We start from the raw sequence: 16069 nt of genomic DNA, 5'->3' as shown, positions 1-16069 counted from the left end.
AGGAAGGGTAATCTCTGAGGGAAACTATGGAATCGTTGTCCCTGAGGAGTTGGACGAATTGAGCTGATACTTATCTGTCGTGCCTCTGCTGTGACTTTTGTCTAGAAGACAATGAATAGGTCAAATTTTCAGCACCCCTGACCCCTGGACCCCTTTACTAAGGGAATTTAATGGTATTCAAGTTAAAAAAATTTTTGTCGATGGGGCTGAAAAGATCAAAACAACAGACTTCCTGTGAACTTTTTTTTTTAAAGAACTAGTTCAAAGCTACCCCCCGTGTCTTTAAATAGAAAAAATACATACACATTAGGTATATCAACCTGCAATAATAGCATATATGAGGTATGCTAATGTTCCCTGAGGCCCAGAGCTGACCAAGAGATAATTCAAGTGAAGTCTCCCTAGAATAAATAATTATATGGTGCTAAGATTGTGAATACTTGGCAAAAATTGTATGATGTGTACACACTTTTTATAATTATTTTTAAATTATTGAATAATTATAAAATATTAGGATATTTAAAAATTGACCACAATCTCATGAACCTAAAAAAACACTTGTCTTTCCTTTTCCAAATTCCCTTCTAATCCCCATTCATATGAATGTGCTCTGTAGCTTTTTAAGCTAAAGTCATAAACAAGAACAGAAGTTTTTTTAAGTTGTGATCAATTACCCACCCCAGAAACGTGTAGCAATGGGAAGGGAGTCGGCAAATGCATCATCACAGTCCCAGCCACCACTGTCACCTACTGAATCCCAGAGCAACACGTCTTTCAGGAGGAAATTTAAGAGTTACCTCTTCTCCATTGGCCTTCAGGTTGCCTTGAACTGATGTATCAGGTTCCCAAAATCTCCACTTCCAGGCAACATGGAGTTCATAGCAAAGGACACTGAAATCCTCCAACTTTGCTTGGTCTCAGGCCCTGGGCCAGCTGCACAGATGGAGCAACTCCAGGGGAACAAGAGGCAACCCCCAGTGGGCCAGATGGTGCTGCGGGGAGGGCTGGGGGCTCACAGTGACAGGGAGCAGAGCAGAGGCGCGGAGACCCAGCACAAAAGCAGACGTATGGCCGGGCAAGGCAGTTAGGGAAGCTCGAGTTCTACATCACAAGATACCAGCAAGGCTTCTAACGTAATTCCAGAGAGTTTTATACTGAGTAGAAGCCTCATCATTGTCCAAGGCAAATATTTTCAGATACTGATAAGAGCCAAGAAAGAGATAAGAATAGGATAAACTGTCATTAGCTATAACAATATGTACCAGGTTCCCTTTATTTTCGGGTGGGAGGTTGGGGGAAACTTCATTCATTAAGGAGACAAGTCTCCGAATCCTAGTCTGGTTTATGTCAGAGAACTGGGGTTTAAGACCCGCATCCATGTCTTGCATAGCATGTGAGTCTTTGGGCAAATTACTTACACTACCTGAATCTCATTTTCCACGGTTGCAATGTGAGGATACACATAGCTGCCCTACCTACCTTATAGATTGAGGCTCAAGTGTGAAAATATGTGTGAGAGTAAAAAAGAAAAACTGAAATGCAAAACAAATTTACAGTGCTATTAATTTGTAAGTATAAATTTCATTTTATATGCTATAATATCATAGCTTATAATAGTCTATTGTTTCAGATATTTTATTAGCTACTACATTAATTATTGTATGTTTATATATACACAGGGTAGAACAAAATTAGGTTTACAGTTGTTCATATGGAAAATAATACAATAATTAATACATTATAATACAAGAATTAACTGTGTTTTGTGTACTCACAACTGTAAACCTACTTTTGACCCCAGGTGTATACATATATACATATCAGTGGATATGAACATAAATGTGGGATTTTCCAAGTTCCAGTGTTAGCACCTGTCTGATTTTGATCGACTCCCCAAATTATTACAGCCATATAAAACTACCTAACTTGTCAGACATCTGTCAAATGTCAACACAAACAATGACACAGCCACGTACTTGTATTATTAGATACTCCTGTTAGAAAATGTAAAAAAATAACCTTTGTGCTAATTGAATAGCTGGCATTAACTTAGGCAGCCATTCTGAAATGTGACAATTGTGGTCCCCAGGGGACATTTGGCACTACCTGTAGGTATTTCAGTTGTCACACTGGGGTCATGCTGCTGGCATCTCACGGGTCGAGTTCAAAGATGAACTCTGTGACCCCCAGAACAACCCCCACAACAAATAATCATTTGGCCCCACGTGTCAGTGGTGGCAAGGCCGAGACACCCCAGCTTGCGGTGTTATTGCCTGTCTCATTGAAAACACTGAAGTACAGAACAGGTGTGGCTCAAACTCTTCTAAAACAAAAGCATTCAAATCAAGGATCCAACTTACAACTCTGCAAATGTCACCCATGCCTGCTTTTCTCATCTCGCGTCAATGAGCTGCACTCAGAATCACAAACTGAACACCAAGACTTGGAGGAGCTCATTTCTAATCGGAAGACTCGAACCCAGTTTGTATAAAGAGGCAGGCAGAAAGGACATCTGTTCTCCATAGGAACAGTGCTTAGGAAGGGTAATCCTTATAAATGAAGTGGGCATAAGGCAAGCTGCTGCCAGGCCCTGAAAGGCAAGGCACCCATTGTGGAGCCTCATTGGCTCTACTTCAGTTCAGCAGAATCCCTTCCAAATTCTTATTATCGGAGGAATGGGTAAAACAATGAGCACAAGGAATGCCCGGGGACAGGAGCTCAGGCGGCAGGCATGGCTGGTATTCAAGGGGGGAAGCAATAAATTCCAGGGAGACAATAGCCCAGCTTTCTGCATGGTTCACCACCTTCGTAAGCCAGTTTTTCACAAGCAGGGGCTCAGCGCTCACACGTGTCTTACGAAGAACTCTGACATCTGCAGCATTGCTTATAGAAGCATTTGTCAAACGTTGGGTCGTGACCCATTGTTGGGTCATGAAATTCACTTAAAGACTTGATACCAGTATTTTTAAGTGAACGGAACAGAACAGAAACAGAAGAGCACAGATTATAATAAAATGGAACAGAAAGTAAAAGACTGCATCCCGGTAAGGGTAAAAATTGTTTTATGACACTAAGTTCTTATGTGTGCTTATACATCCGCCTGTGTTTATACTGGGTTGTGAGATGAAAATACGTATCTTGAGTAAGGCTCCTAAGAAGAGTCTGAAACACAAAGACATAAAATCACAAGTGGCAGTTTCACCAGAATGGCACATCCTTTCCAATAAGACCCAAAGACAACCACAGCCTAGAGAGTCTCAAAACATTTGGAAATCATTGCCAAAGGCAAACGCTGCAGCTAGAGATAGGCAGAGTGTCGGGTCTGGGCACCACAGTGAGGCCGGAGGTCCCCACCCTTTTGCACTCTATAGCCTAAGAGAAACAATTGCTGGGCAATCACAGTCTTCCCATGAAAGTTAAAACTTGACCCCCCAAAAGAAGTTAACCGGAGAACTGCATCTTGAAGGATACACGGGATTCTGCTAGACAAAGAAGGCATAGAAGGACCTTCCAAGGAACAGGGTGTCCAAAGACATGGCACTCCATACCGCCTGCTGAATCCATAAATGACTGAATCAACACGTGAACTATATGGAGAGAGCATCCTCCCCTCTTCTCCCCACCCTGCTTATTCAGGAATGTGATACAGGCAGCAGGGTCTGAGCCTAGGGGTGACGGACAAAGATTAGAGAGGAGGCGGAGAAGGGGAAGGCAGAGTGAGGGAGAGAAGGCTGGGGAGAACCTGGACAGTCATTTGCCCATGACCCCCAACTCCTGCTGTCCTCAGAAGCACCACTGTGTGTGACCCGTCTCCTCGGGCCACTTTGGGATACCATCTGGGAAGGAATCCACAGTAGCCAACAGCTCAAAGATCAGCGTGGGAGGTGGCGCTGACAAAGAAGGAAACGTTCTTCGAGTTGGCAGAAACTTGAGAGACTGGAGTGAAATAAGTTCCACTCACTAACTCAACATGAATTTTTGGAGACCCTCCTCTACCTGTGTGCTAGGTAGGCACTACGAGAAAACAGAGAGGATGTATGATCTGATCCCTTCCCCAAAGGGCAAATGGGCTTGTGCGGGTGGGGAACGATTAGGAACACAAAGCATTTGTAGAATCAAGAGCGAGTTTACGGCAACTTGAGCAGGATTGAGTTTATGAGAGTGGGGAGACCAACAATCCCACAAATATTACTGGTATGTTTTTGGAATGTCAGTAAGTGGAGAGGCCCAGCTACATCTGAGCTATCACAGAAACAGTTCAGGTTTTTAAAAATCACCTTTTCAATCAAAATTACACAGTTAATACAGTCTAGAATTTTTTTTTTTAAGAGAGAAAGGAAGAGAGAGAGGGAGGGAAGAAAGGAGGGGGAGAGAGACAGACAGACAGACATTGATTTGTGTTCTACTTGTTTATACTTTCATTGGTTGATTCTTGTATGTGTCCTGACCAGGGATTGAACTCACAACCTTAGCATATCACAATGACACTCTAACCAACTGAGCTACCCAGCCAGGGTATAGTCTAGAATTTTTAAACCCTGGTAAAGATAAAAATGTTTTATTTTTCTTTCAGAAATGCTCAAAGTGTATTCATTTCACACATGTTTATATATCTTCTTCCTAGCATGTAATTTTTTTTTAAATGTATCAAATGTTCAGTCCCACTCTGCCTTTTCTCCCAAACCTGCTTCAAGTCTCATCCACAATGTAGCCAACACCATGGGCTCTCTGGTCCTAGAATTGCCTTGACTGCTGGAACCAAAGGCTTGCAAGATTCCAAATGATTAGCGTGACTTTTAAATAAGCTTCTCGTGTAATTTTTATGAACGTGAGATTCAAAATGGTCAACATGACTTTTAAATCACCTCTCTTTTTTAAACTTTTATGAACATGGCCATTCCACAAAAAACACTGGGTCTGGGCATGGGTAGCCACATCCCAAGTGCCACACCACGGTGAACACAGAAGGCTGTGCATTGGAATCACAGGCTGCAACCACACGGCTTCTCGTTGAGGCGGAGGCCTGGGCGTAGGGCGCGTGCTTCGGTACTGCAGGGGCAGGCGCGGACTCCTAACCCTCGTTCACAGTCTGCAACCACAATGCACCATGGTAATTGTACCAAGTTATTCTTGGCAAAATGTTTCTTCATTATACACTGTTCCATTTAAGTTACAAAATGAACAGGCTTAAACCACACGTTTCCCCCTCATTTTAAATAGATGCTTTCCTCGCACCCTTAAATGTATAACTTTTCTACTTCAGCTTGGCTGGTAGCCCGATTTGAGAGTTCCTTTCTATACATCTCTGTCTTAGGGCAACAGTGTACGTTATTGTTGCGCCTGTGTTTAAAAGCGAGCCAATCACTGCTGAATTTTTTCACAAATCATGATTATTCACAACAAACCTCATTAAGATTTCAGCTAGCAACTTTACAAAAACTTTCAGAAAAATAAAAGTATTCGTAGGTATAGCTTAAATTTCATAATTTACAGGATTGTTTTAAAAATTGCTGCCTAATGTCAATGGACCTGCAGAGAGATTGGTTAGGATTCGCGTAGTGATGGTACTGATTCTGAGCCGCTGCGTCCAGCGCTCTGGGCCACAAGTATCCACAGGTCCATGCTGACCCCTGTTTCGTGGGAAAGGAAGCTTTAACCGAGGTCACTCAGGGCAAAGCTAAGATTCAAACCTGGAGTTCTTTTTTAGGTTTTTTGGATTTTTTAACATATACATCAAAATAATTTTAAAATTTTCTATGCTTTTTAATCTGAAATCATTCCATATTTTTTTAAAAAGCATAACATTCAGGCTCCCCTTTCAGAAGAACGGTTGTGATCTGTGCCTCTTTTGGAAACAAGGCGTCGAAAAGAGTCTTCGCTCCAGGTGTCTTTTTTTCCAGACAGCAAAAGGCTTCCACAGCAGAGGGCGGGAGTAAGAATGAAATACTCTGAAGTTTTCAGTTAACTAAGGAGCTTCAAGTTAAAATGTATTCACTTTTTTCCCCACTGCTATACAAACAACACTGCCCAAACGAAAATTTTGTTTTCTTGATAGTTTAGGCTTCATGCCATTATCCTAAATATCAATGATAACTTAGGATATACCTCCCACAAAGGCTGGGGGGATCGGCCATGGCGGCCAAGACCCGGGGGGCGGGGGGCGGCGGTGCTCAGAACACAGAATAGCCAAGGGACATCTTCCTGATGCTTCAATGTCATCTCATGCTAAGTAATTTAAAAACTGCTTCCCCAATACACATATATTATAAAATACATAATTTACCTATTTAAGTAGCAGCTTGGTGATATTTAGCATTTACGTTAGGTTGCTCCAGCAACAGCATCAGGTATCCTATGTAGGATACGCTTTCACCAATCAATGCAGTAAACGTTTAGTGAGTAGCTACCTTATGCTATTCACAGTTCCAGGCCCTGGGGATACAGCAGGAAAAAGACCCCCCCCCCAAAAAAAAACCCCTGCTCTCATGGAGCTTCTAGTATGGTGGGGAGAGAGAAACAATAAACAAGGAAAATAAGTATGTTAGAAAGTAGTGTATTTTGCCATGTATAACATGCTCCCATGTGTAGTGCACACCCATGTTATTGGTCCACTTTCAGGAAAAAAAATCTTTCATTTTAATTTTTTAATTCAATTATTTATTTACATTTAGAAACAAAACTGATTATTGTAGTCCAGGGCATTATTTTGCATACAGATATCGTTATTGCTTTCTAGAGTTCCACTTCTAATGCATAAGCATAAATAAAAGAATTAAAAGTATTTATATAGATATGGAATTAGTACTACCCATGTGTAATGCACATCCTTATTTTCCCCTCAAAAATTTGGGCAAAAAAGTATGCATCATACACGGCAAAATACAGTAGAAGTACTCTAGGAACAAAATAAAGAAAGGGAGGGAGATATGGGCAACACGAGGGGATGGTGCTGTCATTTTAGGAAGGAAATTAGAGGAAGGTCTCACTGAATGGTGACATTTAAGAAGAACTTGCAGGAGGGGAGACCGCATGGATTCTGGGGAAAGAGCACTGGGAGCCGAAGACAGAAAGCGCTGATGCCCGGAGAGGTGGGACAGGCAGGAGCCGGCGTGGCTGCAGCAGCAGGGGCCAGAGAGGGCACAGGGGGGCCAGGGAATGCAGCCCAAAGGGGCATTTTAAGGACTCTGGCTTTCACATTGAGATTCAAAGTCATGATTAAAGGGTCATGACTAGAGAAGGTGCATCACGGGGCACATTCCAGAGGGCGCACTGTGGCTGCCCCGTGGAGCTGGACTGTGGGCAGCCCAGTGGGAGCCGTGGGGCCCATCAGGCTAACTCAGGTGAGAGATGATGTGAGTGGGAGTCAGGTGAGAGCACAGGAAGAGGTCTGAGTCTGGAGAGAGTTGAAGGGAGAGCCAACTGGATTCCCAGGTGCGTGGGAGTGTGTGGGGACAGGTGAAGGACAATGACACAATGCTCAGTCTAAGCCACTGTAAGAACAGGGAGGCAAAGCAGAGCCGGCTTGGGAAGAAGACGAGTTGGTTTCTGCATGTGTCAGGTTTGAGTGGCCTGTCGGACGTTACAGAGACAACATTGAGTGCACAGGTAGAGTCGAAAGTGGGCCTTCGGTACAAACTTATAATCCATAGGAGGATGCTACTTAAAACATACACAAGATGAGCTCTCCACAGGAATAAGTAAGCCCAGGACAGAGAAGAGGCGCAAAGAGGCCCTGCAGCACCCCAACATGAAGAGGTCAAAGAAATAAGGAGAAACACACAAGGAAGAAGAAGCAGTCAGTGAATAAATTAAAAGATAACCAAGAGAACATGTTGCCCTTAAAACCAATTAAAAAAAAATTTTTTTTAAAGCCAGAGAGGAAACTTCCAGTAAGAGTCAAATGCTGCCGATAGAACAGGGACTGAGAACAGAGCCCTAGAGGTTGTCTGTGAACTGGACCAGAGCAGAGCAGGGGTGGAGAAAGCCAGGTCAGGTCGGAGTGAGTGTGAGGATGAGGTCAGTGAAGGCGAAGATGATGAACAGAGAGAGCTTGCTCCCGTTTTCCCATACAGGGGAACAGTGGGATCAGATGACAGCTGGGAGGAGATAAAGGCCGTGGTGGTTGCTGGCATGCAAACCTGCAGGAGACATCCCAGCGTGGGAATGGGAATGCTTGGACAGGAATCCGCTATGGCAGGTAAGGGGGGGGCAGTTGCTAGTGTTGTCCCTGAGTAGCCAAGGGGGAAGGACTCTCGTGCACACGAGGAGGAAGTGTCCCAAGAGCAGTCACCCTGTACGATGAGAGAGACTTCAGAAAAAACGTTTGGGAGAAACTGACAACACATACACGTGGTAGGGCATGAGAGAGCACCGGCTCCAGTGAGGAAGTCTTCAGGAACTTGCTCATTACTGTGTATTCTGGTCATTTCTGTTTTGTCCCTGTAAGTCTCATGTGAAAATAAAAAGTGGAGGTTTTTGCTAGGTTCCCGTTATTTCTGGGGTTCTGTTATCATTGTCTTGTATTTCATTTGGGTGGTTGTTTTTGATTCGTGGGTGATTATCTTATCTATTTTCGATGAAATATATGCATAGACATGTACGTGAGTGTGGGTGTATTCCATAAATTCACGTACACTGGTCGTGAAGCTCTTTCCTCCTAATATCATGGCTTTTCCTGGTTCATGGCTGTCTCTGTGTAATGCTTCCTTTCATTTGTCTTTATGATGCCTTTTTCCACTTCCCAGGAGTGGCTCCAGACAGCTTGAAAACAAATCTGTTTTCATTTCTATTCAGAGTTTCCTCTAATTGGCTTTAGTCATATGGACGCTTAGCTGTCCGAGCCTGTGAACTCCGTTCCTCTTTAGCCCTTCGTCACGGGTGCTTTGCGAGTCCCCCACTAACAACGCTGCAGAGATGGAGACGTGTCACGCTTGGGAACCAGAGCAGGATAAGGGTCATTTTTGCTTCCCGAAGTTGTCCTAAAGAGACCCGGGATTTTGAAACCTTTATTTAAGTCCTCGGAACGCCCTGGATCAACTTCTTCCTGACACGATCTGCAGCACCTACCACACCCCTTTCCTAGGGTCAAATGGTAACTCTGTCTGTCATTGTCCATGGAAAGTTTATTTTTCCAAAAGCGCCTTACATTACCTTGGCACTAAAACCGAGAGCCCATCTGCCCTTCTTCTGTTCCCTCCCATAACCTATCTCTTATCAGGAAACTGGGACCTACCAAAAACAGTCTTCTACTGGAATGGGATCACTGAAGAGGGGGAAAAAACCCCTGCTAATCTAGGCTGAAACCAGGACAGAGGAGAGGACTGGCAGATGAAGTCTCATCAAAGCGGCCCCATCACCAGAGGTCAGAGTAACACACGTGCACCCAGAATTCTCTCCGGCCACAGTCAAGGGGAAGGGCGGCCACCAACTGAGTGGACGGCTTTGAACTTCATTAGGATCCAAGAAAAAAGAAAGTCTTGGTGTTGTCTCTGATTAGAGGGTTAGATCTGTCTGGTTTGGTGAGTAGGTAGGTAAGTAGAGGAGAGGAGGAGGAGGAAGGGTAGGGAAGGAGGAAACAAAATGGATACATGTGTACATGCAGACACGGGTCCATATGTGCACACATACATGTGCGTGTACATACGTACATATCTCTGTCCATTTACAAAGATATATCAGGATGTGCCAAAGTATTTGCGATTAAAGAACAGGTAGTGTTGGGAAAGGACTAACAGGATACCTGGTACCTCATCCCAGATCAACCACTGAACAGCGCAGTAACTTGGGATGAGCTAGTTCGGTTCTGTAGCTTTTCAGTTTTCCCATTGGAGAAGGTCTCTAAGGTCCATTTTCAGCTCTGCAATACCCCGGTTGACACAGAGCTGGAAATAGAGTGCAGACCACTTTCCAAACGCGGACGTCGGAGCCTCCCGACGCCTGTCAGCTTGTCTCAGGCAGGACTGAGCAACAACAGTCAGCCCATCACTACTGGAATTCAAACGATCATAAACACAACATTTAGCCCTTTTGTGGGTCAACAGTGAGAAATTCAGATTTATCTGACACTATTATTATGTTCTCCTGGATCTAATATTATTGATATTTTTTTCAATTCCGTACCCTAATAGTTTTTTAAGTCCTACCAGTAAAGCCATGTTTACCTTGACTGTAATCTAAGATACATTTAATGTCAAATGAAAAATACAAAGTACCACTTAAACTTATTTTGAATGTCCAAAAGATATGTTCTAAATATTCCATAAAAAGGACAATTTTTTTTTAAAAAAGCCTAACAGTTAAGTGATCTTACTAGGGTGGCTTACTCTCTCCACGTAAATGAATCTTACAAAGTGGGCCAGACCTGGCAGCGCGAGCGGACACAGCCACATGGGCCACGAGATAGTGGAGACGTGCGGGCTCTCCCCAGGCTTCCTTCCATGCTCTTCCCACAGCCATTCGGTGTCTACAGTAGGAAGAGGTTGTAAAGACCCCCCTGCCCTACGCTTAAATCTCTGGACAAGAAACATGGCTCTTCTCAAACACAATCTTGGACCACCAAGACAGCCTCATCTGTTTTACTCAGTGGTTAAGTGGAGGACCACTTAGGAAGCATAATCTCTTGGCAAGGAGCCTGCCCCTTATCTTGCACGTCCAGGCCAGCGGGAATAGGCCTGGTCTCAGGAGAAGGCTTTGCAAGTCACTGCTTCTGCACTACACTATTGAAACAAAGGTGTTATCAATTTGCATTCAAAACACTATTTACAGTCTGGTCAGTATGACTTGGAGTCATTACGTTCTTCAAGAGACATGAGTCTCTGTCTGCGAACTCTGGGAAAAATCAAAGGTTGACAAGTGTTAATCTGCCAGCGAAGAAGGCAGGCAAGGCATGCTCTGTGCCTGCTCCAGGGGGTCGCTGCCTGTCACAGCAGCACATTCTAGATCCAAAGGAAATCGTTAATAAAGAAAAGGTAATAAAGAAAATGTTACCAACATATCTGTTCATTCGAACCTTCCTGGGCAGCACTCACCATTCCTGCACCCCTAAAAGACACTTCTGTAAAGGAAATGAAGGACTGGTGGTGCATGATATACCACTGAGTGCTACCCGGAAGACACTGAAGAGGAACACACGTTGCCTGCCCCAGAATAACTCATAACCTCATCCTACTGCAAGGGAATTGAAAACTTTAGGGCCACCGTGAAATGCTTCACCGTGTTAGGAAAAACTCCAGCAGCTGTTCAGCTGTACCCTTACTTTCCAGAAATTCTATAAATAATCCTCCAAGTTATAACAACTTCAATAAAGCTTCCTATTCCTGTCTCTCCACCTACCAATTTTCTGCGAATTACATGCTTGGCCAAATTAACGTAAAGCAAAGGCAGTACTAGGCCAAGCCAGGCTTCCTCAATCCCTGCCGATAAGTTCCTAAAGTCCGTGTTGAGACAAATAACTAATGAATGAGCAGCCTCTGAAGGATTAAGTTATGAATCAATCATTCATTCTGCTTAAACAAGTACCCTCCCCCCCGCCACACACACACTCAGTTACAAGGGATTCCGTTTCTTTCTTCAGAAAATCTGAGACAAAAGCTCAGCACAAACATTAACAAACAGTGAACCTCAGATTACAAGTCTGAAAAGAAACTGCAACCAAGTAGCTCCTGCAACTCAAAACTAAGGTTACATAACAGCCAGGAAACAACAGAATACAAACTCTGCCACATTTTAATTTCCTTTTGGTCCTGGTAAAGATAAGGTAATAGTCATTAATGTCTTAACATGATTAGACTGAGAGCTGACTCGTTCTTGAGATACCAGGAAAAATAAACGCACACAAAGCAACGTCATCAGCTTTTGGAGAATTAGTTAGTAAAATGGTGCGGGCAACTACAATAAATCACCAGTAGGTATTTAAAATCATACAGACACTCCGATATCAAGGTCACATTCCCTCATACACATCAATATGTACAGCCTCAGTACAAAATAATAAAAAAACAAAGAAAAAATCAGCACACAAGAAAACACTGCCGAAAGGTGCGTGTCAAGAAACATTTATATCTCACGTAAAAATTTGGAGGGAAATAAACATGTATAACCTTACCTTTGCCAAACCTTTGGACGGAGCCAGTTTTTCTCAGATTCTTTTAATTAGTAGAAAAAGCTTCACAAAGTCAAGGTCTCTACACACACCCATGAACTCTCCCTGCTGTCTGCCCATGGTCAGGCAGGAAACAGCGTCTAACACTTCAAGTGCTCAGCCGTTAGGAGCTAAAAACAGATCCTGTGCAATGCTGGATGTATTTTTGTCTGCCAGCTACACACCCTCATCATGTTCAATTTTTTCCATTGGTGGAAGGGTATGATGCAGACTTAACCAGAAAGTGGTTTTCCATGGGCTGCCTGAAGCGAGTAGCCAGAACTGCCTGCCCCCAGGCCTCGGAGCCGCCAGGCTCGCCCATGACTGAGCGGCTGTTGGAACCACATTCCAGAATGACCACCGACGTTCCAGCGGAACGTAGCTCCCAAGTTCGCTGAATAAAGGTTTACTCACTGGAAGGGAGCCTCAGCTGCTTTTTTTTAAGACTTTGAGCCGTAAGAATACACACCTACCATCCGCATGTTTAAAGCGGTAGCAAACATTCTGTCTCCAAAACCACAGCTGGAATGTTACGGTCCTAAAAGCCCTGCCTCAAGAACGGCCCTTCAGAATAATTGTGGGATTTGCAAAATACCAGGTGTGTACTTACTCTGGCCACCTTGGTGGAGTCATTCCATTTTTAAGTTAGCTGAGCTACCGTGCCCTACTTTGGAAGTCATTATCCCAACAGGCCACTAGTTTATCAAAAACATGCATGAAGTTGCCTTTTACATAGTGACAGACCAGGGGTTCAAGTGTTCTTAAGTTCGGCTGCATCTTTTGATGAAAGACCTTCCATTTAAAGTACACCCAAAGGACAAAGCAACATTTTCAGATCATGTTTTATTCATTTTGGGGGGAGAGGGTACTAGGTGGGGGGGGGGAAGAATTATATCTCCATAATGTTTCAATTTTTGAATTATATTCTATATAAGAAAACAGCTTAAGCAGAAATTTTCAAGTTGCCCTCAATAAACACGTGACTACTTTTTTTTAAGGTAATATTGTCACTATTTTTAAAATGTGAATGGATCTGTACATGCAAGAGACAAGATTTTTATTAACTATTAAAGACCAGCTTCTACTTTAGGCATATAAGCTTTAAATTCCTGATCTTGATGAAAATGAATCCCTACACACACACACACACACACACACACATCTACACATAGGTGTGCAAACACACAGTTTTTTTTCCCTACAGTTTCTATGTAGTTACTATATGATTGAAGCTATGCTTTCTCATCGTAATGGGCAAGTAATTAAGAACCATCCCATAAGGTCATCAGTCTACTGATTATAAAAACTAACCTGATCTCCACACAAATTTCAGTGTGAACACAAAACCAAGGGATGTTTAGTCCTGGTGGAGTAGACCTGTAACACTGCCTAACCCAACCCCTCACTTTATGATCAGAAACCAGAGACCTTAGGCGACTCCCTCGAGGTCGCACAGCTGGTCAGCAGCAGGCAGCAGAGCCAGACATGCCACCCAAGTAACCACAACCCCCGGGACTGAAGTCAGAAGGTTGCCACGGAAGCCAAGTCACATAACAGAAAACATGGGAATTCCCAAAATGTGAATCTGACGTGTGCGGCTCCATGTGTATTTAAAAAAAAAGCTCTCGGTAAACACGGAAGAAGAAAGAATGATCAAGTTATTGGAGCACCTATTCCTTCAGGTCCAGGAACATCATTTTTGCTGACAAAAATAAAATAAAATAAAATAAAGCATCAGCCAGCGTAAAACAAGAGTATTTCTTCCATGTAACCTTGAGACAAGAACTACTCCTTGATATGCAGGGGGGAGAGGATTTATGTCAGAAGGAGGAAGGAAGTATAAAGAGATAGGCTTCTATGGTTAAAAAAGAAAGTATCAGGAGCACAACTGGCTGCATGGGAATATTTGCACGCCCCCGTTCTATTCCTGCTTCTAGATTTTAAGGCAATTCCGACCTTCTGATACGCTTCACATGTGCCTCTCCACGCCAGAACCGCCTGCAATTGGAATTATCTCCAACATTCCCCAGACATTGCCAGGGGTGTGCATTGGCCAGTCCCACTTTCTACCACTGAGGCCACCCAAATGGCTTTAGTTCTGTGAGCCTACAAAGTCCCTTCGGGTTTCAAACTATGTAAGGCTTTTCAAGTTCTTTCGACTTCGCCCAGCTACAGTAAACTACTCTCAATTTAGTACTCCATCCTAACATTACAAAACCCAGAATATTTCCAAATCATAAAACTAGACTTTATCTAATGCTTCATTCTGAGATAATAATACAGGACATACGTGTTAACATCTAAAATTAAATTCCTTGGCAACGACCTCTGAGAATTACGTAAATTACTACTTCAGAAGTACCCTGTCCTCAAACACACGGTGCAGCGTGACACATGTAAGAACACACATAGCAAACTGTTAACGATGACTCCAGTGCTGAGTGTATTGCTCACTGTGCAACTCTCTCAACTTCCCTATATTTTTGCAAATTTCCTCAATAAAAGGCTTGGGAGAAATGACATAGGGAACACACACACACAGTCAACCTCACAGAAACAGAGTAGAAAAGTGGCCGCTAGGGCCTGGGGGTGGGCGGGCGAAGGAGGGGCAGGTTGGTACAAGGGTCCAAACTTTCAGCTATGACATGAATACATTCTAAGGGTCTAATGTGAAACCAGGTGGCTACCACTGACAAACTATATTATATAATTTGCTAAGAGACTAGAACTTAAATGTTCTCACATACATATAAAACATCCATGACGTACACTTACAATATCTATAATTTTATACCTCAATAAAGCTAATTTTTTTAAAACACCATGTTTTACTACATGCCTCGCAAAGACTAAGCAGAAATTGTTGCTAACTTCATTGTCACCAAGGACATGAATATCTCACACTCTGCTATCACAGATCATAATAATTTAAAAAATGGCCACAGCATGTAGTGGAAGTATCTCAGGCTTCCAACCATAGACCTGAGTTAGCAATTTGTCTCCTAGTAACATAGGAGCCTTCGGAATCTCATCGCCTTCACCGTAAAAGGAGGTTGGTGGTAATAACGCTTATCTCAAATAAAAGTATGAAAGTGTATCACTCTATAAACAGGTATAAGAAACACCGACATTAAAAATACAATTGTTGAAGTAATATAAGCTGTCAGAAATAATCACTCTGTTTAAAATTCAAGAAGCTCAACTCCTTCCCATAGTCTTCATTTTTGAGGTCAAACATTCAAGTTACAGACAGAATGTCCCTCCAGACATAATCCTTTATTCATAGTCAATTCTAAGAGCTTCATTTGGTAAATAAATAAATATAGAATAGTAATAACAAATAAAGGTTGAAAATATAAATTACTTTTATCCAAAGAAAATTACCAAAGAGTAAATAATCTCCCACAAATAGAAACACCTGAGATGAAATAACAAATGAGCAAAAGACTCTGTAGTACACACCTGTGCTGAAAAGAACTTTGGTCTTTTTTGATGGAAAAGCAATACTTCAAACAGCGTGGGCTTCAAACACATGGAACCTGAGGGCAATACCACTGAAAGATGTTCTAGAAGAAAATGACGCACGAGAAACATTCATGTGGCATTCCTAAATTCCACAGGGATAGGACCTGGGGACATAAGTGTTCTCCCCATTTCAGCAAAAGGCACAGGTCCAGGCTGTCTGTTTCTGCAGCCGGATGCTTCCCAGTTAGCCCCGAGAGCACAGTGCGAGCGTGTGTGGCGGGTCTCCACACCAAAAATGGCCAGGGTTTGAGGGTTTTACCTCCCATGTGCGACGCTGAAGCCCACACATATGTACAACTGACACACACAATTCATTTGCCCTCCCCCCCAACCCCAGTCACTGTTCCCAGGGGCCAGGCATTAGAGTCCCTGTGCCCCGACCTCAGACCCTGCTATGTGACATCG

General features: G+C 43.1%; 1 protein-coding gene across 4 annotated transcripts in view; it reads right to left on the bottom strand.

The window, feature by feature from the left end:
• Positions 1 to 16069, bottom strand: part of TIAM2 (TIAM Rac1 associated GEF 2) — a 196814-nt gene that overhangs the window by 100607 nt on the left and 80138 nt on the right. Inside the window, exon 1 of one of the 4 annotated variants that reach the window (XM_053913647.2) lies at positions 12104 to 12245. The exons of the other annotated variants lie outside the window; for them this stretch is intronic. The gene's annotated coding sequence lies outside the window, so the exon portion shown is untranslated. Of the gene's footprint in view, positions 1 to 12103; positions 12246 to 16069 lie in introns of those variants that run through there. 4 annotated transcript variants of the gene reach the window in all.

Source organism: Desmodus rotundus, chromosome 11 (genome assembly GCF_022682495.2).
Source record: "Desmodus rotundus isolate HL8 chromosome 11, HLdesRot8A.1, whole genome shotgun sequence".
NCBI lineage: Eukaryota > Metazoa > Chordata > Mammalia > Chiroptera > Phyllostomidae > Desmodus > Desmodus rotundus.
The sequence above is the reverse complement of the archived record's forward strand: the minus strand, read 5'-3'. Positions and strand labels throughout refer to the sequence as shown.